Consider the following 27,932-nt stretch of genomic DNA (forward strand, 5'->3'; position numbering starts at 1 on the left):
TCTCCAACTTGGTTTCAAGTCTGTTTTCCTAGGGAAGCAAATGCCATCTGAAATTCTGGGGGTGGAGGTAGGAAACAGCTTCCAAACATTCCTTTTTAATGATACCATTGATTCTAGCCAAAGAATAAAGGGATCTTGGACAGCCAGCGGGACCTAGGAGATAAGGAAAGGGAAAAGCATTAACATTTAGGTGACATAAACACAAGGCCATTGTGTCTCCCGCTCTTTTAGAATATTCTACTCTGAAACCTACGAGGCTCATTTCAGATATGTGTGACTTTCATTTTAAATTGTCAGGTCTCATTGTATTTGCTGTGATGAACTTCAAACCACAGCTACGATTAATAGAGGAACACTGAAGCTTGAAGTCTAAGGCAAACACATTTCCATTTTTGCCACCGGGAAACCACACAGACAGCACAGGGTGTTTCATAACCCAGCCCCCAGGTCCCCGCACAAAACTAGGCTGTATCTATGGCTCCGCTGTGAACAGGGGAGGCTTGGGGCGCAGCCAACCTCCAGAAAGCAAGCCAAGGAATTTCCCATGATGCCAAGGACTCGGGTCAGGGTCTGTAGGGTCAGAGCCTCCATTTCCCCCTGGTACCCAGCTCAAGCATGAGCAGGAAGAAAGGAAGGGAGGGAGGGAGGGAGGGAAAGAGAGAGGGGGAGAAAAGGGAGGAAGAAGAGGGGAGAGAGGGAAGGAAAGGGAAGGAGCGAGGGAGTGGCTGAGTTCTGATCCTTCACTCCAAAACCACTGTAACCTGCAACCGGATCTGAACTCCTAAACTTCACCTTGAGTTGAGAGTCAGTCTGTGAACCCTGACCGCCCTTTCTCATTCCTTCCTTTCCTGAAAAGAAAGGGGAGGGGGCCTCCCAGTGCTCTCTGTGTCCTTATCAAGTGCCACATGCTGCTGGAGGGTTAAGATGCCAACGCCCAGTTTCACTCCCTCTTGAGGCTCTCTGGTGGACCGGGACCTCACCCTGCGCCTCCCCTACATAACCAGGTATTGTCAAGCCTACGTGGAAATCCGGCTTTTCTCCTCTCACCCTGTCAATCATCGTATTTGCCGTAGCTAGGACGTCTTCACAGGCGCACTCCTCCTTGCCTCTGCGCCTTCTCAGAGACTCTCCGATCACTCGTTTCACCTGCCTGTGGCCCTTATTTCTATATTTCCTACCACATCCTCATCACAAGAAGGAGTACGAGTAGAATGTTTTTTTTAAATTCTTCCCAAGTTAGGTCCTTGCAGGTGAATTGTATTAATGGCCCCAGTGCTTTGCCATGTACCCAGGTGGTGCCCTCTCACGGGAGGAGCCTTCCTGCCCCACCCTTCCTTCTGGCCGCAGGCTGGTAGCCTGTTTGGCTCACAGGATGTAGCCCACCTAACTCAAGCACAAAGCCCTTGCACATCTCCCATGCTCAGTGCCTCGCCATTGGAGGAAAATGAGCCCAGATTAACCTGCCAGCTGGCTGGGCAGCAGGGCACCTGCCAGTCGCTGCAGCCACGCCCACCCTGGACTGGCCACCCCAGACACAGCACAAGCCCAGTCAAAAACCAGCAGAGCCCCCCAGCCACCTCACAGCTCCTGCACATTCACCAGCAAGCACAGCCCATCCCAGGGCAGACTCGGGAAAGAGCTCGGGGTCAGTTGGCTGCAGCCACGGCCCAAATCTGGACACCATCTGCTTTTGTATGGTCCACGGGGGCAGGGGGCAGTCACGGGCCATTCGACTTCATGGTTGAAGATCAAAAGGATAATATTTCATGACACATGAAAATTAAATAAGGGGACTGGGTTTGTGACTCAGTGGTAGAGCGCTTGCCTCGCTCGAATGTGTGAGGCACTGGGTTCAATTCTTAGCACCACCTATAAATAAAAAATAAAGGTCCATCAACAACTAAAATGAATGAATAAATAAAATTTTTAAAAAAGAAAGAAAATTAAATAAAAGTCAAATTTCATTGTCCATCAATATAGTTTTATTGTAACATAGTGACATTTATTTATTCACATGTGGCCTATGGCTGCTTTTGTGGACAAAGTTCAAACTGTATGGTTTGGAAAGCCTGAAAGATTTACTGTTTGGCACTTTACAGAAAAAAAGATTGCCCACCCTGAACTAAATAAATATTTATTGCTGATTTAGCTAAATAAATATGTATTTAAGCTCCTGAGTATCAGTGGTGGTTTGTTACACAGCATCACTGCAGCAGAAGCTCACTGACACGTCTTCTCACCTGAAAGCTCCTTTCTTTCTCTTTTTCCCTCATAGAAAGTACTGGAGGAGCAGCGGGGCCTGCAGTCAGAACCAAGCCAGCGCCTTCCTTAGCCTCACTGGGGCATAAAGACCAAGCCCTGGAGCCATGCTCTCCGGCGATGGATGCCAGCACCTCAAGGAACATCACAGACTTCCCTGGTTCCCTGTGGGAACCGCTCTGCCACACAGGCCAGCGAGGGGGGCCAGGACCTTCCCAGCTGACAGCATCACACAACGTCTGAGAGAGGATTCCATCCACCGGGCACATATATGCTCAGAACCTGCCTAGGAGCAGAGGGAAGGAGGGGACATTGGAAAGCCGAAAGGAAACCCAGTGTCCACCTGGAGCCCAATGGACTAAGTTTACAACGTCAGGCTACAATTTAACCCTGGAGTCCAGGGACAGACTTGGGAGGAACATTGTATCAACCAATAAAGAAAAATGAAGTCGCATTTTCTTCTCCCCTCTGAATATACTGTGAGTGAGTTCTGCAGCCTGAGGTGAAGGTCTGTGGGAAGAAAGAACAGATGAATGAATGAGTGAATGAAAGAATGAAGGGAAACTCCCCACCCGGCCGCTGTGTGCTCTTCCCACCAGCTGCAGGCCCTCGATCCAGGAAATAACTTGCTCCTCTTCTTGAAATGACTTCCACCATCAAGGAGCACGTTAGATCTGGCTCCCCTCATTCATGCCTAAACACTCTCCCCTGGCCCCTGGTCCCTGGGCTCTGGGGTAGGTGGCCTCAGAGCCTCGGGGACCTTCACATGGACCACATTGGTGCCCTCCCGGTGAGAGAAGCTGGGCTCTTTCTGCAGACGTTGGCCCTGAATCTGTACTGAAAACCTTCTGAGATGATAACGAGGCGATGTTTTTCCCCAAGAGAAGGAAAGTCCAGATTCCCACATCTGGAGTCTGACCCTTGTGCATGTTGTCATCTCACCCACCACAGGAAACCTTTCTGGGCTGGGCTGAACTATGTAGCTGCTCCACAGTGTGGCTGGTAGCAATCCCACCCAGCTGTGTGGAACAGGAAGTGACAGGGCAATTAATATTCTGTTAAAACGTCAGGGGGCCACACTGGAGCTGGCCATTCGTCAGGGCTGACTCATCTGTGGAGACCAAACGCAGCATGGTGTGCTCTCTGCTGAGTCACTCGTCAGCCTGGGCAGCGGGCACCCAGGCCTTCCAAGGGTGTCAACCCGGGGTGCTGGCACATCATTCATGCTCTGGAGAAGCCAGATGTCATCAGCTGCGGATGGTGCTCACATGTGTGAAGGATTGTTTTATCGGGAGATGACCAGCCCCTCTTCTGCACTGCTGTATGTGAAACAGCAGGAAAAGCAACACAAAAGACATTTTAAAAGAACAGTAGTGTTTCCAAGCTAGGAGAGCGGCAGAGGCTGAGCCTTCAGGGCAGAAGTCCCTTCCTGGGAGAGAGGGGGAGGGGGACAGCCTGGCGGAGAACAGCTTCACATCAGGCAGCCTGAATTCGCATCCCAACTCTGCCACTGGTAGCAAAAATTAAAGTAGTAGGCTAATGCAGCTATTAAGGAACTTCAGGCAAATTGCTCAAAACGCTGAGCTTCGATTTCTTTATCTGTAAAAAGAGAGATGATTACAGTACCCACCTCACTGGGCTAGTGTGAGAAGAGGATTAAAAGAGATCAAATATAAAAAGACTACAGTACTTGGCACAAAGTGCCCAGTAAATAGTAGCTATGATTAAGGCTGATGAAGCATTCCACGGAAACCTCTTTCCTGGAAACAGGATAGATCCGCCATGTGTTGGGCATGGGATTGGCAAGGGCAGAGGAGCAGCTCTGCTCACTGGGCTTGGATGGGGGAGGGGAGGAGTCATTGCCCAGGGGAGGGGACTCATTGCCCAGGGAAGGAATGAGTCCTTAGTGTTTTGAGGAGCTGTGCCTTTCAGCCCCAGGCAGGAAAGGACCCGTCTTTCTGTCTTCTCAGGTGTGCCCAACATATTTGTTCATTAAAAAAAAAAAAATTCCTCTTTGAAGACTTTGCTCTGGTTTCCCTTTAAGGGCCTCATTTAAGAATATACATAAGGCAGCACAGTCCAGTTTAAAAAATAATAATAATAATAGAAAGCAAAAAAGTAAAGGCCCAGCCAGTAACAACATTCAGAAACTGATACTTGACTGATACTGCTAAATGCACTCTTTTTAAACCACTAATTCTTATTCCACAGAAAGTGGTCCTCATGTCAAAGTCCTTAAGAGGTCCAACGACTTGTATAACCAGAAAAACCTCATGGTTAGTTAGCAGCTTTCAGGACTTGGATTCCCAGTGATAAACAAAAGAATTCCGGAGGCCACAATCCATAAACTCTCCATAGAAACATATGGAACTGCTTAAGGAGGTTGGCTCAGGGCTGTTGTTTTGAAAACAAGTATCCTCAGCCAGAATCTCCGCTGAGTGCTATTTATTGAATGGTTGGAGAAGGGCAAGACCCCGTGGATCCTGTAGGGCAGCTCTTTAGCAATCCCAAACACTTGCAGATATTACTCGAAGCCTCGCGTTACCCTAGGAAGGATACGAGAAGCCTCCATCCACCCCGGGGCAGTGGGGTCACTCATGTAGGTGCCTGTGGTCCTTAAATAGCCTTCTATAAATCTGACTGCAAAATCCCAGGCCTCAGTCTCTCATTCTGACTCTTAGAACTTTCTGATTATACCCCCCGCCCCCACACACACACACAAGATCCAACTGCCCTTGTATCCTTTGTCCTTCAACAATAATTCATCCGAGCTTCAATTAGATGATGGAAAATGCCAGTCCGGCTTCCAAGGACTGAGCTCAGTCCTTTGGTAAGGTAAGCTGCTCCTCACGGACTTCCAGGAGCCCACCTTGTCCTTGTCCTATCTGGCTTCTCAGTGCTGTTTAAGAATCAAGAAGGAATTTTCTGGTAGTTTTCTTTGGCCCCAGAACAACTTAAATTGTCTTTCTCTTTCAAAAACTAATAATGAGGCTTTTTTTTCTTCTTCTTCTCATTATCAAGTGTTACTCAAGATTTTCTGTTTTAGTAAGTGGAAGACTAAGAAAAATACTGCTTTAAAAACAGAAATGCTTGATTAAATACAAATTTAAGATGTTTGATATATATTTATGTTAATATGAGATAATTTGTTATTAGCAAAGAAACCGAACCAAATGCCATATGATCTACCTCATATTTATTTATCCTGCATAAATTGCATTTAAAAAATTTCAGGGCTGTGGCTGTGGCTGTGGTTCATGCCACACTTGCCTGGCATGTGTGAGGCACTGGGTTGGATTCTCAGCACCGTGTATAAATAAATAAAGGTCTATCAACAACCACAAATATATTAAGAAAAAAAATTTAACCAATAAATCCATAAAAATTATTTAGTTAATTGGGGTACCATGTGATGTTTCATAGTTAAGCTTTCAAGAAAGAAAGACCCAGCCTCCAGAAACAGAAAATTGAAAATAGAACAACGTGCCAAAGGTCGACTAGTCGACCAGCTACAGCGAGGTGGTGGAGAAGTGACCACTGATTCTTTCCACCTGAGGGCTTGGAATTTCATGCCCACATAGGGACATGAGGGAAGCACTGGCCCTGGATGAGAACCTTGCACAGAAGGCTAGCCCTGCTGAAGGCCTGTACCCTATGTGGAGAGAGCAGTCTAGGTAAAAATGACCCCATCCCATTGGGATACGTAAAGGAAATTAAAAACTTAAATGGATGGCTTAAATAGTACATTAGATAAAGCAAAAGAATTCATAACTAGAAAACAGATTTTAGGCATTACCCAAAAGGCACAGAGATACACTGCAGAACTTCAAAGAACAACACCTCAGAGCACTGCACAAAGACATTCAGTTAGAGTTCTGCACCCAGCTGTATTTGTTAATCAGGCTGCCATGACCCAATACCATAAACTGGGTGGTTTGAAGAGCAGACATTTATTTTCTCACAGTTCTGGAATCTAGAAGTCAAAAATGTCCTCAGGCTTGGTTTCCCTGGGGCCTCTCTCCTTCACCTGCAGACAGCCTCCTTCTCGCCGTGTCCACACTGGCCTTTCCTGTGTCTGCCCACGTCCCTGGGGTCTCTCCCTCTTATAAGGCACTAATCATGTTGGATTAGGGCCCACCCTTGTGACATTATGGAAACTTGTCTCTTTAAAGACCCTCTCCCCAAGTACACTGAGGGGTAGAGCTCTGCCCTGTGAATTCTAGAGGACACAGTTCAGTCCACTGCACTACCTAACTCTGATTCAAGGGTCAGGGCAAACTGGGCAGGTGGGTTTGATGGCCCCAGGCTGTCACCACAGCTGTTGGGAAGGTGAGGCAGGGGGATCACGATTTCAAGGCCAGCCTGGGTAACTTAGTGAAACCCTGCCACAAAGCAAAAAATAAAAAGGGCTGGGGCTGTAGCCCAGTGGTAGAGCATCCCTGAGTTCAATTCGCAGTAAAAAGATGAGGGTAAAATAAATACGTGGGAAAAAAAGAGAAAAGACCATGAGATGAACTCAGTCCCTCCACACCTAACCCAGCTGTACATCACCCTTTCTGAAAGTTAAGACTCAACTGAGAAAAATGTCCTAATGTTCTAAAGCCTTAAAAACCCACCCTGACCTTCTCACAGGCCTTCAAGGTCTCATTCCCCTATTTTTTTTTTTCTGAACATAAGAATCTCCTTCTTTTAAAATGCATATCTGAATCTCTTTTTGTATGTACACTTCTTTTCAGCCTGAAATTTTGATTCTTTTTCAGTTTGCTGACCTGTAGATGCCAAAGCAATTCCTGGAAGGGATGGAGTGTGAGTAGTGGGGAGGGAGGAACCTTATTTTCCTATATAAAAGAGAACGTGTAACAATAATTAAACTTAAAATTAAATTAGTATGGAATGGAAGCGCAGTAGGTAGTCCTGGCCTCTGCCCTATTGGTCTTTTCATTTCCTCCTGCATTGAGATATGAAATAAATGACAAAAAGCTGTACAGACATTCTTTGACTTAACAATGAAGTTACATCTGACAAGCCCATTGTAAATTTAAAATATCCTAAGTCAAAAATGCAGTTAATGCACATAACTTACCAAATATTATAGCTTATAGCACAAAGCACAGTGCTAGCCAGGGAAGAGACCAAAATTCAAAAATTTTAAAATATTTGTTCTAATTAGTTAAACATGACAGTAGAATGCAATTTTGACGCATGGTACGCAAATACAGCACAACTTCTCATTTCTCTAGCTGCACATGGTGCCGAATCACACAGGACATGTAATCATGCATGTATAAAGGGTAACACAAAATCCAAAATTCAAAGTACAGTTTCTCCTGAATGCATATCACTGTCACACCATTGCAGAGTCAGAAAACTTTAAGTCTGACTCTCATAAGTCAGGGGCTGTAATTGTAAGTTCTGAAGGTGTTAAGTTTTCCAAAACACAGACTTCACAAATACAAAGCCTACACTGTACAAAGAAGAAAACTCTCAGCAAAGATAAATAAACTGAAAGCAAAAATCAAAGGTGACCAAAGCAATTAGAAAACATAGGAGTAGACTTATATTACAACTGAAAGTAGAAAATAAGATCAATAATTATTACTATAATGGTAATAATATTATCTATCAGTCAGTATCCATCCCTGAACTAGAAATCATGGTAAGTCCTTTTGACAGAGGGAATTTAATTGCATATGTGGATCATGTAAGCACAAAGAAGTCAAAGAGAGGACAGAGAGACAATCCAGACATTAAAAACAGCAGGACACTGCTCGGATCCCTGGACTGGTGGAGCGGGGCTCAGAGCCAGGCCAGTGGGCAAGCTGAAACATGACCTGAGTTGGAGTCACTGAGGAGACAGGGCCACCACTGGAGACACCACAGGAGGCCTCTAGTCCCCTCCCAGTGTCTTCCAGTGACCAACTTCACTTGGGCATCAGAAGGGTCTGTGAATGTAGTTAGTTGCCCACAGTATAGAGCAGAATAAGAGGGCAGGAAACAGATCTGAGAGCTCAAGACAGCTGATTAGCATAATAAATAATGATGAAATTAGGATTTCAAGAAAGGATAGCTTAAGTAATAAAAGTTACAAGACAGGAAAGGAGTGATCCGGCACATAAAAAATTAGTAAAAATTTAGAAAATTTGGGCTACATAATTAAGAAGCTTGACTTAATTCAAAGCTGCTCACAGCGGTGCCAGACACTCAGGAAGGCCAGGAATCAGTTACAGATGTGCTGTGAGCTATTGAGCCCCTGGGCCCTCAGGGCAGTCTGGCGGGGATTGCTGCCAGGAGCCCCAGGCGTTAGAAGCCCCATCCAAGGCACCCGGGAAGGAGGCTGCATGCAGCAGGGCAAGGTCAGGTGGGAGCCTGCAGTGTCAGAGCTGAGCTGAGAGCAGAATGGAGCGCTCAGGGCTATGCCACGTGCACTTGTGACCAAGGTGGGCCACGTCCGGAGGCAGGCCGTAGCTAGCACAGTAGGACAAACCCTGCCTGCGGTGGACCTGCAGGGGCCTGGTGCTCCAGGGCCTGAGGAGCAAGGAATGCAGCCCACACTTCCGTGGAAGGGTGAGGAAATGGGGGAAGTAGGCTCCAGGTAAGTGCTTTTCCAGGCAGTGGCCCCAGATACCTTTCTTCGTGTACAGATGGCCCTCAATTGGTGATTTTTTTTTTTTATCATTCTACAATGATGCAAAAGCACTATGCATTCAGTGGAAATCATACTTTGAATTTCAAATTCTGGTCTTTTCCCAGGTTAGAGATACATGGTGTCGTAGTCTCAAGATGACAGACGGAGAGCTGCAGCTGCCTGTCCACGCAGGGTCACAGGTAAAGGACCCGCGCTCCGCAGTGTAGCGTGATGCCGGCTGTGGTGCTTGGTAAGTCAGGTGCGTTAAAGGCATTTTCAACTTAAGACCTTTTGGATCGACGACGGGTTTGGGGGACATAACTCATGGGAAGTGGAGGGACACCTAGATATTGAGTCACATTCTGGTTCTCCATTTCCATGCAACAAGCTCCCTCAGACATGAGAGTTTAAACAACAATCTCTGCATTCGGTCCCATCACCTTCTGGGTCAGGACACTGGCCCGAACACGGCTGGCAGTTCTTTGGCTCCACATGAGGTAACCTGGGGTCACTTGTCGGTATTTAGCGGGTGGCTGGGCTGGACTGGGCAGGGGGTTCAAGATCACTGTGTACCTTCTGTCCTGACCGGGGATGGATGGCTGGACTCGCCAAGGGCCCTCTCCCTGTGCACATCAAGTCAGGTCTCCTCCACGCGGTCTTTCCAGCATGACAGCGGCCTTCTTTCATGGCAGCTCTCGTACCAGGAGGCCAAGGCAGGAGCTGCTGAGTCCTTTTAAAGAGCGGGGCTGCAACCTAGGAGAAAAAGAGAAGTAGAGAGCAGGCCTGTCCCTGCCCAACTGGCCAAGGCAGTCACAGGCCGTTCCAGGTGAGAGTAACCGGGTATTGTCGGAGGAAAGCTTCACTAGATTTAAAAATACTTGAATGTGAAATTTTGTTTGGATTTGAATCTACTTGTCCTTTGTACATAAGTCAAGGTTCCATTAGAAAAGCAGAACCACTAGGAGATAAGGCGTCAGATTACAAGGATTTGACTTTAAGTGTTGGTGGGAATTCATCAGTCTCTGTTAGGATATTATTTTTGCATTGAATATTGGATTTGAAGCCCAAGAACGGAAAAGATGTGAGTAAAGAGGGAGAGGGAAGTCAAACTGGAACCAGAAGGGTGGCCTGAAACCAAGGCCCGGACCTGCGTCTCCTCCCCCAGGGAGCTGCGGATACTCTTGGTTGCAGGGCTAAATGCACACCTGGATCAGGGAAGCTGAAGGAAGATCCAGAGGAAGGTATATCAGGTTCAGGCCCAGAGCCTTCCAGAAGCAAATGAGATGAGCCAACAGATAAGCAACCTAGTGAGCTTTCAGAAGCACCTGCCCCGACCTCCCAGCACACCAAGCAGAATGGCTTCACCTCCACTTCCACCCCCAGAGCTTTGCAGAGTGCCTCTCATAGCCCACCCTGACGCGAAACACGCAGGGAAGGCCCACTTCACGCTTTGCATATAGCCCTGGCTGCTCTGCCCCTGCAGTTTATTTTTTAAATGGACACGTTTCTTTCTCTTCCTCTCTCCCTGCTCCTCCCCAGTCTCAGGGGAAACAGGATTACCTTTCTTCCTCATCCTACCAGATTTACCTGTCCCTGAGCACACCCACCATAAGAATGAAGTAATCCAGACTTTGGGGATGGCACCAGAAATGACTGTCTCCCAAGTTAACAAGTGAATTACAACTCCAACAGAGAACTCTGGAATGTAGCCTTTGAGTCACCTCTTTAAAAGCCCCCGTTCCTGCTGATGGGCAGCATCACAGCCTTCGGGACAGGAGTCCCCTGTGTTTCTCCTCTGCTAACAAAGCAACAAACCTTCTTTTTACTTTTTCTCCAAACTGTGTCCTCATTATTGGATTGACATTGGGGACAAGGACTGAGCTTTCAGCAACGAGGGGACTCCTGTGAAGCAATCCACCTAGTCAAATGGACACCTTTCAGAGCCACCATGCCCATCACAGGATAGTTTAACATTACATTTTTTTCGTGAAATAGAAGATAAAATTTTTAACGATTTTCATGATTTTTTTTGCCACTTATTTGGGTCTAGTTTTTCATTGGTTTTTTTTTTTTCTTTTACCACTAAGAATTTGGAGAGATTAGAAGAGATCATTATAGTATAGCCACTTGAAACATAAAACCAGATGTCAAATTATTATGTTCATGGGAAAAAATCCAAGCTTCTCCTGTAAATTTTTAAAAATATTTTATTTAGGTTAAATACAGTAGTCCCCCATGACTGCCTGGGATAATGTTTTAAAACCCCAGTGGATGACTGAAACCACAAACGGCACCAAACCCTAGATATAGTATGTTGTCCCTATACATATCTAAAATAAAGTTTAATTTATAAGTTAGCTACAGTAGGAGATTAATGACAGTAACTTATCATACATCTTAATAACCTCAGCATAGGATTTTTTTTCTTCACCTATTAATTCTACAACTTCTACCTTTTCACTTAAAAAAAAGCACTTTATGGCTCCTGGTTTGGCATATCCAAATTGCCAGCATCGTTACTCTTGCACTTTGGGGCCATATTAGGTCAGGCAAGGGTGACTTGAACACAAGCACTGTGACACCATGACAGTTGATCTGGTAACTGAGACGGCCACTGACCAGGATGGGCAGCACACAGAGTACGGATATACTGGGCAAAGAGGTGGTTCATCTCCCTGTCAAAATGGAGCAGGACACGGGAGATTTCATCACATTGCTCAGAATGGGTGCAATTTAACACTCATGAATTATTTCTGGAGTTTTATATTTAATATTTTCAGAGTGTGGTTGATCACCAGTGTTTGAAACCACAGAGAATGAAATCTCAGATAAGGGGAGACTACTATAGTTAGTGACTTATCTAATATTTTGTATTTTTTTCTTGTAATTTACATAAAGAATGTGTAATAAATATTTCACTAAACTATATAAAACACTTTTAAATCAACTCAAGTTTATGCTACTATATTGTACAAATATAAGAGTTTTCTATTTATGCTGTGGCATGAAACATACTGCAACCATTAGTGTAGAGTAGAATATATATATATATATATTTCTCTAACTAACAAAAAAAAATACACCATCTGTTCAAGTACACATTGTACATTTGCAGAAACTGATGACATTTTAGGCCACAAAATACATGTAAACATATAGCAAAGAACTGATATCTACAAAAAGATTTCCTTGACCACAGGGCAATTAAATTATAAATCAATGATTTTTTTCTTTTTTGGGGAGATTCTGGGGATTAAACTCGAGGACACTCCACCACAGAGCCACATCCCCGGTTCTATTTTGTATTTTATTTAGAGACAAAATCTAACTGAGTTGCTTAGCACCTCACTTTTGCTGAAGCTGGCTTTGAACATGGATCCTCCTGCCTCAGTCTCCCGAGCCACTGGGATTATGGGCATGCACCACCATGCCTGGCTAAATCAATGATTTTTAAAAACAAAAATCTTATGCATATGGGGATTTTAAAACATGTTTTTCTTCTCTCTAAGCAAGATCTTAATCAACTTCTAATTTTAATCTACCATCCAGAAGAAAAAGTCTGAATGTATCTTTAATAAGAAGTTTCTGAAATGATTTTAAGTAGGTCACAGATTAATAATAAGAAGAATAATTGTAAATATTTAGCCCTGAGTTACATTTAAAACTCTATTTATAAAAATCTCTAAGGTGCAGATAAAGCTACAGTTAGAGGGAAATTTATTGCTTAAGTACATGCACTTGACATAAAAGTTTGAAAATTAATGACCTAAATGTACAATCAAAAAAATTAGGGAAAAGAAATCTCAGCAAAGAAAATTGAATAGAGGAAAGAAAAGGATAAAAACTGAAAATTAATGAACCAAAATAATGAAGTAGTGGGGGAAAAAAATTACAGACCCAAAGCCAATTCTTTAAAAGTAGATAAACTTTCTTTTTTTTTCAACAAAAAGAAAGTACAAATAAAAGATACTGTGGACAAACGGAGTCTACAGCTACAAACATGATGGTTAGGGATCATAAAAGAATGCTTTAGCAAATATATTGTAAATGAATTAGAAAATAAGGGAAACAGGGGGTTTTATTGAAATACATAATCAAAATTGTTTGAAAAAGAAACAGAAAATCTGAATAAACCACTGAGGAACTGGAGAAATTGAATCAGTAATTGCAATCTGCTCATTAAAAAACACCAGGGCCAAAGAGTTTTAAACAGAAATTCTACCACATCTTCAAGGAATAAATAATTCCAAAGTCTTGAAGAGAATGGAAAAAAGAGAAAGAAACCTATACGTAAACACACATCTCATGAGGCAGATATACTTTGATCTCAAAAGACAGAAAACTGAAAATTCAATCATGCTCCTGAACAGAGATGCAAATTTTCAAAATAAAATATTAGCAAACAAATTTCAGAAACTTTCAAACATATATTAATATATTATTATTTCAAATATCAAAATTTTATATTATGGAGAAAAATTGCCAACAAGTTTCTTCACAGAGGTAGGTTCTGTGATATTACAGCTTTTATGAACAAACAGGTAACAATAGTCGAGAGGAAACTAAAACAAAACCCAATGCAGAGGGAAAGAGGAGGCCCCCAGACATTAAAATATTTTATAGTATTCAATAATATGATTAAACTGATAGCTAACAAACAAACAAAAAAAAAAAAAAACAGGAGGGCAATTCCTTAACCTGATAAAGGGCATCTACTCAAAATGTACAGCAAATATTATGCCTCATGATGAATATCACAAACACTACTGTTTAAGTTCTGATCAAAAATAAGAATATCCTTTATTATCACTTCTAGCTAATTTTGTTAAGGAGGAAATAAACAACACCATGGAAGGGGTAAAGAAGGAGTAAAGGATTAGTAGGAAGAAACAGAGGACATACTGGTGATACAAAGGCGTTAAAGCAATGGTTTACAATATCAGCTTGTGCATGTAAATAGAGAGAAGGAGAACTGTAATTTTAAGATGGATTCCTTTTACAATAGCAACAATAACAGAAAACAAATACTAATCAGGATCTTGAAATAAAACTGGCAATATATGTTCAAGACTGCTTAAGGAAAAATTATAAAGACATATTTATTGATAGTCTAAAATAAAAGCTAACCAAATGGAGATACATATGTATTCTTGGGTTGGAAAATGCAAAATCACAAAGACCTCAGTTACACTCAATCTGTAAATTTAATGGAATTTCAATCAACAGGGTTTTAAAATTTTTTTTTTAATTTGTTCATTATAGTCTTACATAATACGGAGGTTCATTTTGACATACATATGCAAGTATGCAAGAAAATTTGCTCCAGTTCAGTGCCCAGTATTTCTGCCTTCCCTCCCTCCTCCCTTTCCCTGTTTCCTTTTTCTATGCTACTGGCATTTCTTCTATTTATCTTTAGCGTTTTTTTAAATTAATCCTTTATAGATATACACAAATGTGAAATTCACTGTGGTAGATTCATATATGTACATAACAAAACTTGACAAATTAATTCTCATACAATGCCTTAGTCGTTGCAGCACTGATTGTAGTTGCAATGAAATGGAAACAACCAAATTTTTCAAGCCCTGGAGAGTAATTGAATAAACTGGTCCATTCATACAATGGAGCACCATGCAGCCTAATATGGACTATTTCTGTCACTTTTAGGACATAGTGTTAAAAAAAAAAAAAAACCAAGTAAATAAGAATGTCTATAGTGCTACCCTTCGTGTAAAAAAGAAGATATGTTAAAAATGTATCTGCTCATTTGTGCAAATACAAAAGAAATACGAGAAGGGTAAACCAGAAACTGAGATTGTGGCCTAGGAGGAGTGGGCGAGGACAGGGTGGAGGGAGTGGGGAAGAGACACAGAAACAGTGGGAAGCAGTATTTCTTTGAGACTATCTTTTGACATGTTATGATTCTCACAGCCACAGTAATGTTTCTTATATCAAAAAACCCAAACAATAATGGATTCCAACCAAGAATACTGTATCCAGCAAAATTAAACTTCAGATTTGACAATGAAATTAAAATATTTCACGATAAACAAAAAACCCAAACAATTCAAAATCAACAAGGATAGAATGCAAACAGCAATAAATGAGCTTTACTGTATTACAAATGATTAACATAACCAGACTGAAGGGAAGGTGAAAAACTAGTCCAGGTATCCTGAGGAAATGGTATTTAACCAGATATAAGAGGCTGAAGAAGGAAAAAAATTCTCACGAATTCTCCACTTTGGTGGGAGATTAATACGATTTGATCATTCTGGAACTATTTTATGTGTTTACTAGGATCAAAAAAATTAAGTCAATATGGGTAACAGGTTAGAAAAGAGGAATGAGTTCTAGTATTCTACAGCACAGTAAGGTATCTATAGTTTACAAATGGCAACAATTTTTAATATAACTTACTAAGAATTGTAAGAGAAGAGTTCCAAGACTCCCAACACAAAGAAAGAACAAGTGTTTAGGGAGATGGACATGTAATTACCCTGATTAGATCCTTACAATCACATGTATGTGTGAAATTGTAACACTGTACCCCATAATCATGTGTAAATTAAAATAATTCTTTTAACTTTAAAAAATTCTAGAAAAAAATATTATAATGTGGATAATAAAAGCTACATTTTTCATGGTCAGCAGGAGTTGTTAAATGAGGAGAGGAGGAAGGCCGTAAATGGGCACTGGTGTGGGCTGAATCACAGCCTGACTGTATGGTTTCCCACCTGGGTCCAAGGGATCAATGTAAAAAGAAATAAGGGCGCTGCATGTCCTGCTGATTGCATAGGACTGGGACAGTGACACCCAAGCAGAGCATCCCTGGTGCCTGGTCTTGGTTCTAAGACTATTCTCCAATATAAGGAATGGGTTAACCCTAGAGAAATGGGAGTCCAGGGCTCCGTCTAGGAAAACGGAAACATCATCTCGGACAACCACGCTGCCAAGCCATGAGCTCGACAATGAAAAACATGGGAGTACGTTAGAAGGACAGAGAAGCAACGTGACAAGTTCTTGACCAATGCTTGTTGCACTTGAGCCACAAAATGTATAACGATAGTATCAAACTTATGACCCACAAGTTTTCCTAATATAAACAAACAGCTAAGTCAATAGGAGAGAAGGGACAGCTCTTTCTTCCAATAGAGGAGAAGTAGAAAAAATCTCTGCTAGGCAAATATAGGAATAATAACTTTTACAGGCAAGAATTTTTAAGAACTGCTAAAAATAGTGGGTAAAAATATGACAAGAAACAGGAGGTTTGCATGGGGTCTAGGCACCTTCCCACAGGATGCTCACTGACTATAGAGGGAGGATGGTGACGTGGAGGTGGAGGAGCCTGGGAGATGTCCCCTTCATTGAGAGTTAAAGTAGAAGGTCACATTGATGTCACAGGCCCTCAGGTATGACATGCAAAGGGGGGACACAATGTCACTCAGTGGTATTCTTTGCTGCAAGGTACAACCTCAAAGTAATAATGAAAAAACATAAGACCATTCCCAACTAAGGGACATCTATAAATAACTGACCAGTTCTCTTCAAAAGTGTCAAGTCTATGAAAGATGAAAAAGACTGATTATGTCACAGATTGGACAAGACTAAGGAGACCAGGCAAGTAAATGCAAATAATATCCTGTATTATTAGAGTCTATACCAGGAAAACAAAAAAAGACATCAGTGGGAAGTCTGGTGAACATTGGAAAGATCTGTAGATGAGAAATCAGTATTGTATCAGGGTTAATTTCCTGTTTTCCACACTGTTGCTGTGGTTATTTAAGATGTCGACTCTGGGGTAAGCAGGTGAATGTATAGAGGAACTCTCTGTCTTGTTTTTGCAACAATTAATTTTTATCCCTGCCAGGGGTAGGTGGCATGGCGAAGCAAGAGGGCCTAATGCTGCCTCAGAGTGAGAGATTGTCAGCCCCGTCTGACTACTTGCACACAAGGCAATCTACCCGATCACAGACTTAGGGCCTGAAGAAGCCCACGGAGCCCAAGGTCTAAGTCAGGTTTGCATCAGAAGAACCTGGTGTCTTGCTAACAGAGTGGAGGCTTCTAGAGTGTGGACAGAATTAAGAAAAGTAAGATTGGGAAACAGAGAAGCCCATACCCCAAACAGAAAACCTTCCAGTAGTGACGAGCACTTTCTCTTCAAGAGGCAGATAAATCCAGGAGTTGGGCCGTGAGTCGTAGGGAGGTTTCAGCCACCCGACCCAACGTGATGGGGTGTCGACACGTGGCTCTCCACTCTCCCACAACCGCAGTCAGCATAAATCAGAGTTCGGTCCCAGCTCCCCTGGGGCTCCTGCCCTAAACAGAGCTGTCTACCCCACAGCCGTGTACGCAGAACTGAGCCGTGCATGTGTCCACTGAACAACAGCTGTCCTTTTTTTAAATGAAAAATAGTTGTAAGCAGATATTCAAGTAAAGCAAGAGAAGGCCTCCCTGCTAAGCCCCACAGCCGGGAGAGCAGAACCTAGGACGGTGGGAAGGCAGCAGGCCGGAGGCCCAGGAGGGAAGACCAGCCCTTCCTTTCCTTCACTACTCAGAGACTTTCTACTTTGAACATGTTTTAAATTAAATTGCACATATTCCAGCAATAATCTTGGGACCCAGTGGCTTCTGTTAATAGAAGCTTTTTGAAATACTGTGACACGGTTTGCTACTACCTTCTTCAAAAACATGTGAAATAATGATATATGGAACTATGGCACTGATACCAGAAATGGGGAATCAGAAGGCAAGATTCAAGGTCCCGTGCTTCCTGGAACCTATATCATAAAATCTGAATCAACTGGGACCCAATTACTGAAAATTATTTTGGAAACAGAGAATATGTTGGAAAGAAGGGAACAAGAGCTAAAAGGCAACAGGAATATACGGGACTTTTGCCCCAAATGAAAGGCAAAAACGCCTTCCAGATAGTCATGCCGCTCTCATCTGCTGCTCTTCCATGGCTTCCGGTCAGTCCCAGAGCCATCCTGAAGCAAAAGCTACCAACCCAGGACCTGGTCAGCACTCAGAGACCTGAGACCTGAGCGGAAGGTGTGAATGGAACCAACGAGCTTCTTCCCTGGGAATGGGAACCATGAGACTCTGGAGGGTTTCCACTCTGCAGTAGGAGCAGAAGCCAAGTAGGCCCAGCAACAGGTGCCACTGTGGAGAGTGTGGGGAAACCGTGTGGGCCACCGGCAAGAGGTCACCAGGGAGCCCAGCAAAATAGAAAAGAAGGGGGAGGAGCACGCAAAAGGATTTTCCACTGTGTGGCCAGAGAGAGGAGGAGGAAGAGGGAGGGGGAGGAGGGAGAGGAGGAGGAAGGAAGGAGGGAAGGAGGAGGAGGAGGAGGAGGAAGGCAAGAGTAGTCTTGATTCTCCAGCTTCCATCAACACCCAACTGTAATTCAGTTTTCGTCCCTGGATTTCTCTGAAATCCCTTTAAACTGAGAGTCTCTGTTACTTACAACTTATAGAAGCTAAACAATGTGCCCTAGGGTCGGGGACTTGTGGTTAATCTTCTATACTGTCTTTATGGCCAAGGGCTGGCACAAGAATAAAGACCTTTGATAAAGCTATGTAGCAATTTGCTCTGAAGGAAATTGGTCCTACGACCTCTTCGTCACCTTCAGCAATGCACTCATCCCTCAAGCCCTGCAGTTCCCATCACAGAATGGGACACCTTGTGGACTTGGTGCGGATATTTCAATAGCGGATCTAGAGCACCTGGCTCCTGGGCATGCACAACTTGGCAGTTGTCCTCATTTATCAAAATAAAACTTAGGAGCATACAAAGCATTTCCACTTTCTGTGAATAACCAGGATACTCTACAGCCCTGGTGGGGGAGGGAGGCAAATGTTTTCATCCCAGTTTTACACACGGCTCAGTGACTATCAATAGCTTCTCAGGACCAGCGGGCTGATAAGTGGGAGAACATGGACTTTGCCAGATAGCCTCAAATCTCACCAAGATCCTGAGTACAGAACCAAGAAAGCGGGAAAGATAGAGAGAGGGTCCTGCCTAACCCTCGCTTGCAGAAAAAAATCACCCCATTAAAATTGCCTTTCCCAGCACATTACTGACAGCTAGAATTTTACAGTTCTGTGATATACCACGAGGTCAACAAGAAAGCACACAGCTCCACAAGAGAATGGCAATAATGGTCCTCCCTAGGGTGGAGGGGGAGGAATTCATTACATTAGGCAGTCCTGGAAGAATGACTTGAGAGACCCAGAGTAAAGCGAGTACGTGGGGGGAAGGGGCGGGGGAGAGGGAGGAAATTATTTCTGGCACACTAATTACTACAGAAACTTACCTCCTAACCCCTGGGGTAATTCACACTTTATAGATCAGTATGTCAAATTACCTTTTCAGATCTTAACAAAATAATCCTGAAAGTTTCAGATTCAGACAGTGAAAAAGAAAACTTTATGTTCGATGATATGGCAGTTCTAAATAAAAGTTAGAACTTTTATTCCAGTTAGTTGTTAAATGCAAGGTTTTAAACTTTCCCTTTCATATAAAATAAGAAAAGTTTCAGTGATGGTTCCTACTTACCTTCTAATGACTTTAACACCTAAAACTATTAAAACCACAGTGTCACCCTGGCGTAGAGAACCTGAGAGGGACAGAAACGACTTCGTGGGAGTCCTGTTCGGCTCCCCAACATGATGAGTGCACTCACTGCACCTGCTAAGTGCTGGTCCCTGCCCACCCTTGGTGACCACCTTGACTGTGATGTCCAGGCTCATCTAGAGCTAAATATCTAAGCTGCATAACTTTCTCTCTGTCACTTTTTCAAATCAGATTGAAAGAGATTGAATAAGAATACCAGATGACCATGCCTCTTCCTGAGTCCAGTCAGTGTGAGTTCAGCCCTGTGTGTGTTGTGTGACTCCAAAACCCAGATGGGTCGAGGGCTTAGGGTCAAGAGCCTGGGCTTTGGCCTTTACTGACTGCATGTCCTCTGTGTTTTATTTTTCTAATCCTTAAAATGAGAGTAATGCCTCCTTTGTGGCATTTATGGTGTGGTTCCAAGGAGCAAGTGCATCCTTATGGTGGAAGGCCTGCAAGATCACCACATTCTCACATGTGCTGACTGCTCTTACCACCTTTCTACTCTGCCACATCCCTTAATATACTCAGGCACCGTCTCTGGAAACACCTGCCACCCGGGAGAAAAGATGGAATGCCAATATGCATAAAGAGCAAGGAGGGGTGACCTGTGGCTGCGAGGGTGCAGCTGGTCAGCTGAGCTGAGCGAGCTCCATGCCGTTCTTGGTTGGCCTGCACCTGCAGCCCTGCTGGCACAGAACTGGTGCTCCTCACAGGGCAGACTCCACGGCAGAGTGCGGGCAGACAGCACAGGTCCACCTCCACCACTGGACCAAACGGCTGGCCCTGCATTCCCTGCTGTCCCTACCTTACAGCACACTGGACGAAGGTTCCAAGAGTCTCGAGGGGCTGGAGACAGAACCACAGGCTTAATGGAAGAGCTGGCTTTGAGTCAATCTCTGCGAAGGGTCTCAAACTGCATTTTGAAGGTAGGTGGGAAAGGCTTGGGGGAGGAGTGAGCTGGGTGTTCCAGGTGGGAGGAATGGGATGTGGGTGGCCCTGGCACGACATTTGGAAAAAAGGCCAGTAGTGCCACCAGGAATCCAGAGCAGGGATGAGGTGTGGTAGCAGGCACGCCAGGAATGACCAGGGAAATCGCCTGTTTTGCCAGTTTCCAGAGAAATCATCTCTGCAGATGGGTTGCTTTGTTGTCAGGTTACCTGCCTTTCAGGGTTATATTTAGACTATTTTCTCCTCTTTTCTTAGAAAACCTCAAATGATTACAGCTTGCAAAGAATGTTTAAGTAGGTCACAAAAACCAAGGAACATTTTTTTCTCCTCTCAATAGACCCCTAAAACTTCAGGTTTCAGAGAACTGAATGATAATTCTCTCATCTCCTGGGGTCCAATATGGCAAATTCCACTGGCCTCACTTTTGTCTCCGTCCACTCCTTTTAGGGCTCCCAGTTCACTGTGCAGTAAAAGGAAAGAGCATTTTCTTGAGAGAAAACCAATTCTCTGAGTGAAAGAAAGCTGGGCAAGGATTTCTAAAGACAAGACTTTTACAGACACCAGGGCACCTGAATTCACCTGAGAGGGCCGGTGGGGGGGAGAGGAAGAGAGAGAGACAGAGAGAGAGAGAGAGAGAGAGCGCGTAAGTGAGAGCGCTGAGGGGGTTACCATATAGAGAACAACAATGGCATTTAAAACTCCAAACCCCACGAAAGTCCTATGTGACAACCAATTGTGATGCTCAGTATCTGTTGCCATGGTCCAATAGTTAGATGTGACCCTCAACTCAATCACAGAACTCTTTCATCCGTGCTGATCACATGGAGAAAAATAATGGAAAATCTTCTAAGAAGGATTTTTTTTTCTCTCTCTCTCTCCATCCTGGGCTTCAGGTAGAGTTGGGAACAAGATTCTGGTAGGGAGGAGGAGGTCATTCTCAGCTGGACAGGCCCTTCCCTGCTCAAGCCCTGAGCACACACCTTACCATATTGTGATACACAGCTTCCCAGATCAGGAATCTGATTCCTGATTCCTTTTCCCATCCAGGGAGATGTTGCCAGGGATTTCACTGAATTTCACTTTTACTAAAGACCTCACTTGAGAATTTGGGGACCTTGGATTGCAAAACTTTCCAGGACAATCAAGGGCTTCAAAGGATCAGAATTTCAGAGGAAGAGGAAGAATTTGGCAGATGTTCTACATATTAGCTTTTCTTTCCCCTGCATGCCAGCCTTTAGCCTCTCCTGGGAGCCTGTGCTGAGGTTCTGTTGGCCTCTCCAGCCAAGGCCACTGGACCCAGGCTGGTGAAAGCTAAACAAACAAGAGAGGGATGACTCCTAGGCTCCACACTCAAGAAAAAAGAAGGGAGTAGGAGATATAGGGAAGGAGTTCATTTTTTAGGGAAAAAGGATGAGAGGTGGTGATAATGTGAGACTGGAGGTAAGTTGTGAAATGAGTCTCAAATGAGCTTAAGATTCATACAATAAACTCTCTTTGGGAGATAGTAACAAGCAGCACATACAAGTTAGTATGTGCATCCCTGTATACATATACCTGTAGGTTCAAGCCCAGGTTTGGGAGTACTATTAAATGGCAGTGGGGAGAAGAAACAGAATTACATAGTTAATATAGGTTAAAAGCGCGAAAGGAACATTTCCAAGATGGTCCAGCAACAAAGAATATTTTACTCTGGGTCAAATACTAGCCAAAAGAAAATTGGTGGTATAATATTAATATCATATGAACTAGAATTACAGACAAAATTCATTATTTCAGATAAGGTAGCCACTCTATGATGATAAAGGTTAATTCATAAGGAAGTATAGCAATTCTCAACCAGTATGCAATGAATAACACAGTCTCAAAATAAGTAAAACAACAATTAAATAAAACTTCAAGGAACATAAACACTCATCAATCATAGTGAAATATCTTACACATTTTTTCTCAGTAAATAAAAATGCTAATATCAATAATGTTATGAAACTATCTCAAATGGTTTTTAACTAATGGATTCCAAATTCCTTAACACTAGTCTTTAATATTTTTACCCCACTGATCCTCCTCCTTGAAACACTTGAAAACTCCAACTTGAAGCATGAGTTCTGATCAAACCAGTTCTCATTCCTATTTCTCTCCCCAGGCCACATCCTCTCACTGAAATACTCTCTCCCTTCTGTAGATTTGTTTTCCCCCTTGGAATCGTGAGGGCGGCTGAGGCAGGACTGTCTGGCATGGACCCCTGGATCCCAGGATGGAGGTGGGCAGAAAGGCAGGCTGGCCGCAGCTCCACAAGAAAGTTGTGTTTGTTTCTAGAGCTCCCTCTGGTCAGGGGCCCTTCTTTCCAAACAGTGTCCAGGGAAGCAGCCTGGATCAAGTTTGCAGAGGACAATCTGTGTGCAGTATGAGAGCAAAAAGGACCAGAAGCCGTTGTCACCTTTTTCAGGAGGAAGTCGGTATCTGGGAAGGTAAATAGCTGGGCCTGGGTGAAGAAAGCAGAAGTAGAGCACCAGAGACGTCAAGTCTCTGACAGCAAGGTGACAGAATGAGCTGAAGGTGGAGTGACTGAAGGAGGAGTAGGAGATGGCTAACCACCCAAGGCACCCGGCCAACGGGGGTTGAGCCCCATCAACTTCACTGGGAAATTTTAGGTCTGGTGTTTTGATCCTACCATTTGTGGTGCATAAGGAGCCGCAGAATGGCTCGGCATCTTAGGATAGAATCTGGGTATTCTGCTTTTTTCTGCCAAGAAAGCAGTCTCAGTGCGCTGCATGCTGCTATAACAGAAAGCCACAAACTGAGTCATTTCTGAGCAATGGAAGTTTAGCTGGCTCATGGCCTGGACGCTGGGAAGTCCCAGGTGAGGGCTTTCTTGCTGCATCACACTAGAGCCGAAGAGCACAGATATGAGAGGGAGAAGGGGCGGAAGTCCCCCTTTCCTCAGGAGCATTCCTGCAGTAATGGCCCCCCACCTCCCATGATGGCATTAACACCCTCCTGAAGACGGAGTCCTCGGGATCTAACCACCTCTTAGAGGTGCCACTTCTCTGCACTGCTGCACTGGGGCGAAAGTTTTTAGCACATGAATTTGGGGGCACACATTCAAACAATAGCACAAGCCGTTTTAGAGTCTAAGCACACTTGGAGCAGGAGGCCCAAGGAGAGAGGTATTCCGCCTGCCTCGCCTCCTGTGGTCCTGTGAGGCACCTGTCAGTAGGCATCGCGTATAAAGGGACCAGTCATGATGAAGACGGCACTCTGCCTGCAGCTCCCTTGGGCCCGAGGAAAGCAGGTGAATCCGCTGCCCTCCTGCCTGGTCCTGTGCATGGAAAGATATAAATAATCCAAAGTAAGTGCTGGTTGATTGTTTTAATCACTGCACGATTTAACAGCATGAAAGCTATGCTTCTTGCCCATATCCCTTGCTGTCTAAGATGAGAATGATAATAGCATCCCTCACATGTAAAATCTAACCTTAAATAGAAATTGCAAAAACCCATGTGATGTCAGAGGAGGCTATTATTCCAAACATCCAATATTCTAAAGTTTATTTTCCCATAAATCATGAGGATAATAATATCCAATTCCTTGGAGTCAGAGGCTACGTTAAATGTCAATAAAGTATCAAGTCCTAGGCCAGAGAAGTCGGTCGCCCAAGAGTAGATCCACCCTGGGGACCTTGTCCAAGAATCAATCATGTGATGTCGTAGCTGGTCTTCCCTTGGCAACACCGGAGAAGGCCAGAAAGAGAAATTCACTCAGGGGCAGGGCAGCTTGAGACGGCCACGGGCACAAGCAACTAGAAGGATGTCGGAAAGGTCTTCAGCTTTCTAAGGGGACTTCTAACATGGAGAGTCCCTGTGTTTCGGAGCACGGTGAGAGCTCTGCCGAATGGCAAACCCAAGAGCAAGTGGTGGTGTGACATCCCCGAGGGGAACTGCAGTGGCAGAGCGTGTTCCCACACCAGACCCACCCAGGGGGTCTCATGCCACTGAGGAAATGGGAGGGGGCCCAACAGCGAGGACAAGGGCCTGCACCTGAGAAAGGGACTGGGCACCAACTCCAGGTCCAAAAGTCCCTGCCTGCCCCTGCAGGAGGGCGCTGCTGACCTGAGGTGCCGGGTCCCTGACAGGCCTTAACATCTAACTAACATATGACCCTAACCCCAGCTCCCCTCTGCCACTGATGGCGTTCCCTGGGACTGAATATATGTCACCTTCTTCCAGGCCTGCCGGGTGAAAACTTCCAAATTCAGGATGGCAATTCATTTCAAGTTTTGAAAATCAAATTGATGTGCCAATTTTTTTTTTTTTTTTAATTTAAGGAACACTTTCTTTTTGTTACAAGACCCATTGTTATGGGGTGTCCAGATATCTCCCAACACTGTAGTTTCATGGAGTTGAATACCATTCAAAATGAACAGGCCATTTCTCAACTATTTTGAAACTATTCTTTAAGGCTCCAGTTTCCAGCAAGGAGACCTAACCTATGAAAAGTCAGATTTGCAGAGAAGACAAAAGGGAGAGGGGGTGTTGTGCCACAGGATTCCTTCATAGCAGACCCCTGGATGAAATGGAGCCCCTCCGCTGCGGGGTGGGCAGGGGCTGTGGGTCATGTGCTCTTGCCAAGTCCTAGGGGTCAAAGACAAGTTTCCTACTCTGCTAAGAGCGCACCTTCCCCAGGCTCCCCTCCCTGCCGGCCCAGCTCTGCCCCTGTGGAGGAAGGGCGACCGTTGGTGGCTCTCACAGACTTAAGCCTTCCATCCTCACCCCTACGTAAAAACCACTCCCTTCTCCCGCCACCAGCCTCATCAGTGTCACCAGAGCAAGATCCTCCCAGGATTCTGGGAGCTCACCTCTTCCCAATGGAGTCCACGGCTCAAGGGAAGAATGTTCTTTTATTATTCCCCCTCCATAGCCGAGTGACTGCTGTACTCTAGAGCTTTAGCTTTCACGGGACACTATCCAGTTGATCACCAAGCCAGAGGTAAGTTAAATGTTGGTAGAGCATCCACCACCACCGTAACCACCACCCCCCCCCCCGCACCCCCCAACCCCCGTCACGTCACGTAGCAGGTGCTTAATGAACTGGAAATGCAAGGATCGATGGTCTTGTAGCTTCCTCGTCCCCCTCCCCCTCAGCACTAGCTCAGGGGCCAGAATTCCCAGCCCCCTCAACAGGGATCATCACTCTCTTTTCCTGAACTCCGTCTGGAGCCAGACTCGACTTCCATAGAACAATGGTACATCTGCATGTCATTATAGTTCAGCCCCCTGGCCCCCGCCAGGCGGAACAGCGTGCCAGACCCAAATGACTTTCAGGGGAGAAGGACTCTGTCAAAAACTCCTTTGTACATTTAAAATAGAATTTGATTTCTAAAACCTGCAGTGTACAGGTCACTTTCAGGAACGAGTCTGTGGAACTTGAGAAGTGAGGTTCACGGGTTTACAAAGAAGTTCTCCACGGTGTCTGTCCCTGTGTGGAGGAATGGGGAGAGAAGCAAAGGTGACTCAAATTAACTGCCTCTTGTGCAAGGGACGGTGCTAAGCATTCCCCAACCATTATGTGATTTAATTTTTATAGCCATCCCCATAAAATGAGTTTTGTGATCTTTAGTTTACTATGAGAAAACTGAGCCTCCAAGAGGTCCAGCCACTTGCCTAGGGATTAAAGCTGGTAAGGGGCAGAGCCAGACACACACCCAGGTCCGTCTCGCTAGTTATGGTAGAAAATGCTTTATGAAGCGTGTTCTTCAGGTTGGTTTAAATACCATTCCTGGTGCTTTGGATCACTGGAGGCAAAAGCCTATGAAAAGTTGGATTTGCAGACCGTGGGTGGGAGTGAGAGAGCTAAGACACCCTCAGCACACAGCAGGGGGCTACATCGTAGGCTGCTCTTGGGTTGCAGGATGTCTTTAGGGCCAGTCTTTTATGTCATGATTTCGGAAAGCCCCTGCTCATCCCACAGGAAGTTGTTTGATTCTGCATTCACTGTCCTACAGAAGGCACTAAACCTACTGACTGCCAATTCATCCTCTCCCTGGAGTTGTGTGCCCGGAGGATGATATGGAAAGAAGATGGCCCCTTCCGCTCAGAGGTGGACAGGCGACAGGTCTGCTGGATGGGACCCGGGACTCCAGCTTTGAGCAGGCACTGTAACATGCAGGAAGCTCAAATTCCACAATCTAGAGCACAGAAAATCATATTTACCAGGCCTCTCTTCAAGGAGTCTGTGTGGTGAAAGGGATGTTTTCATGAGCTGCTTGGTGTGAGAGAGAGGGACGATCAAGGCGTATGACGAAGTCACGGTTGACAGGCCCGGAGGTGATCCACGGATGTGAGCTTGGGAGGCCTCTTGTTGGTGTGGGTGAGGACACACATTTGGCTCCAGAGCTGGATTGCCCAGGACAGGCTGAGCCCAGACACCCTGCGTTCACTCACTCACTCACTCTTGCCTGTGTTCTGAGGGGTTGCTGTGTGCCGTGTCCTGTTTGAGATGCTGGGAATAAATCAGAGAACAAAATGAGAAACAAAAAGACCTCAGCCATTATTTTTTCCTTTAATTTTCTTGTTGTTGTTGTTCTAGTTTTATTGAAGTCTCAGTTCTTCTGCCAAATGAGCTCACAAAGCACATGCAGAAAAATGACCTACCTTGAGAGAAAGAGAAATAAGGACACAAAAACTGGGAAGATTGGCACCTCCAAATAGTTAAGATAGTAAAATCACCTGGAATAGGCTAAAAAATAGTGTGCTAAAAAGATTGAATCAAAACCATTTAATAAAAAAAAGAACTGAATATTATGGGAGAAATTTTAGAAGATCAATTTAAGGCTGGGAGTGTAGCCCAATGGTTAGAGCACTTGCCTATTATGCATGAGACCCTGGGTGTGACCCTCAGCACCACAAAAAGAAAACTATCAGTCTATTGTGCCAAATCGCTGACCTATCACGAAAGTACTAAACTGTCTTAAATGCCTACATGTCTGAGTCTGTTCCCTTTAATAATTCTATGATTCCTTTCACATTTAGAAAACAAGTATTCACCAACACCAAGGGCAGACTTTTGAAAAATATTCCATTAATATTTTAAAAATTCTTGATCCTTGATTGACTGGGGTCACTAAGAAACAAGGACATCAATTAAGTCACCCAAACCATCTGTCAGAATGAAGGCTCAGCTTCGTAATAAGGCATCTCCAAAATGCAGATGTTTAAAGAAGACGGACAATCCTCTCCCAGATGACAGTCAGCATGTCACCCTGCTCGCCCAGGCCACCTAAGGCCCAGCCAGGTTCCTTCCATCCTCTTCTCTTACCATCCCTCGGTCTTTCTACTTAAGCTGCCTGGTCAAAGCTGGGTCACAAAAGAGCCTTGTTTCACTTAGGGTCAGAGACCACAGGGAATGGGACACAGTCCTGTCGTTTTAAGGCCAAGCTCTAGAAATGGCACCCGTGGCTGCCACTATCATCCCTTGGCCTGAC

The 27,932-nt window shown here is 44.5% G+C and overlaps 1 long non-coding RNA gene across 2 annotated transcripts in view; it reads right to left on the reverse strand.

Moving 5' to 3' along the window:
* Positions 1-1,972: 1,972 nt before the first annotated feature.
* The window catches only part of LOC124103067 (uncharacterized), a 93,056-nt gene continuing 67,096 nt past the window's right edge, over positions 1,973-27,932 (reverse strand). The window contains exons 2-5 of one of the 2 annotated variants that reach the window (XR_009228238.1): positions 26,662-26,950; positions 25,835-25,927; positions 9,458-23,771; positions 1,973-2,769 (exon numbers count right to left, since the gene is read on the reverse strand). This is a non-coding gene — a long non-coding RNA (uncharacterized LOC124103067). Of the gene's footprint in view, positions 23,772-25,834; positions 25,928-26,661; positions 26,951-27,932 lie in introns of both variants that reach the window. The other variant, XR_009228239.1, reaches the window with a different exon arrangement.

The sequence above is a fragment of the Marmota monax genome, unplaced genomic scaffold (assembly GCF_021218885.2).
Source record: "Marmota monax isolate L192 unplaced genomic scaffold, Marmota_monax_Labrador192_F-V1.1 WCK01_AAM20220418_F8-fsc00039, whole genome shotgun sequence".
Classification (NCBI taxonomy): Eukaryota; Metazoa; Chordata; class Mammalia; order Rodentia; family Sciuridae; genus Marmota; species Marmota monax.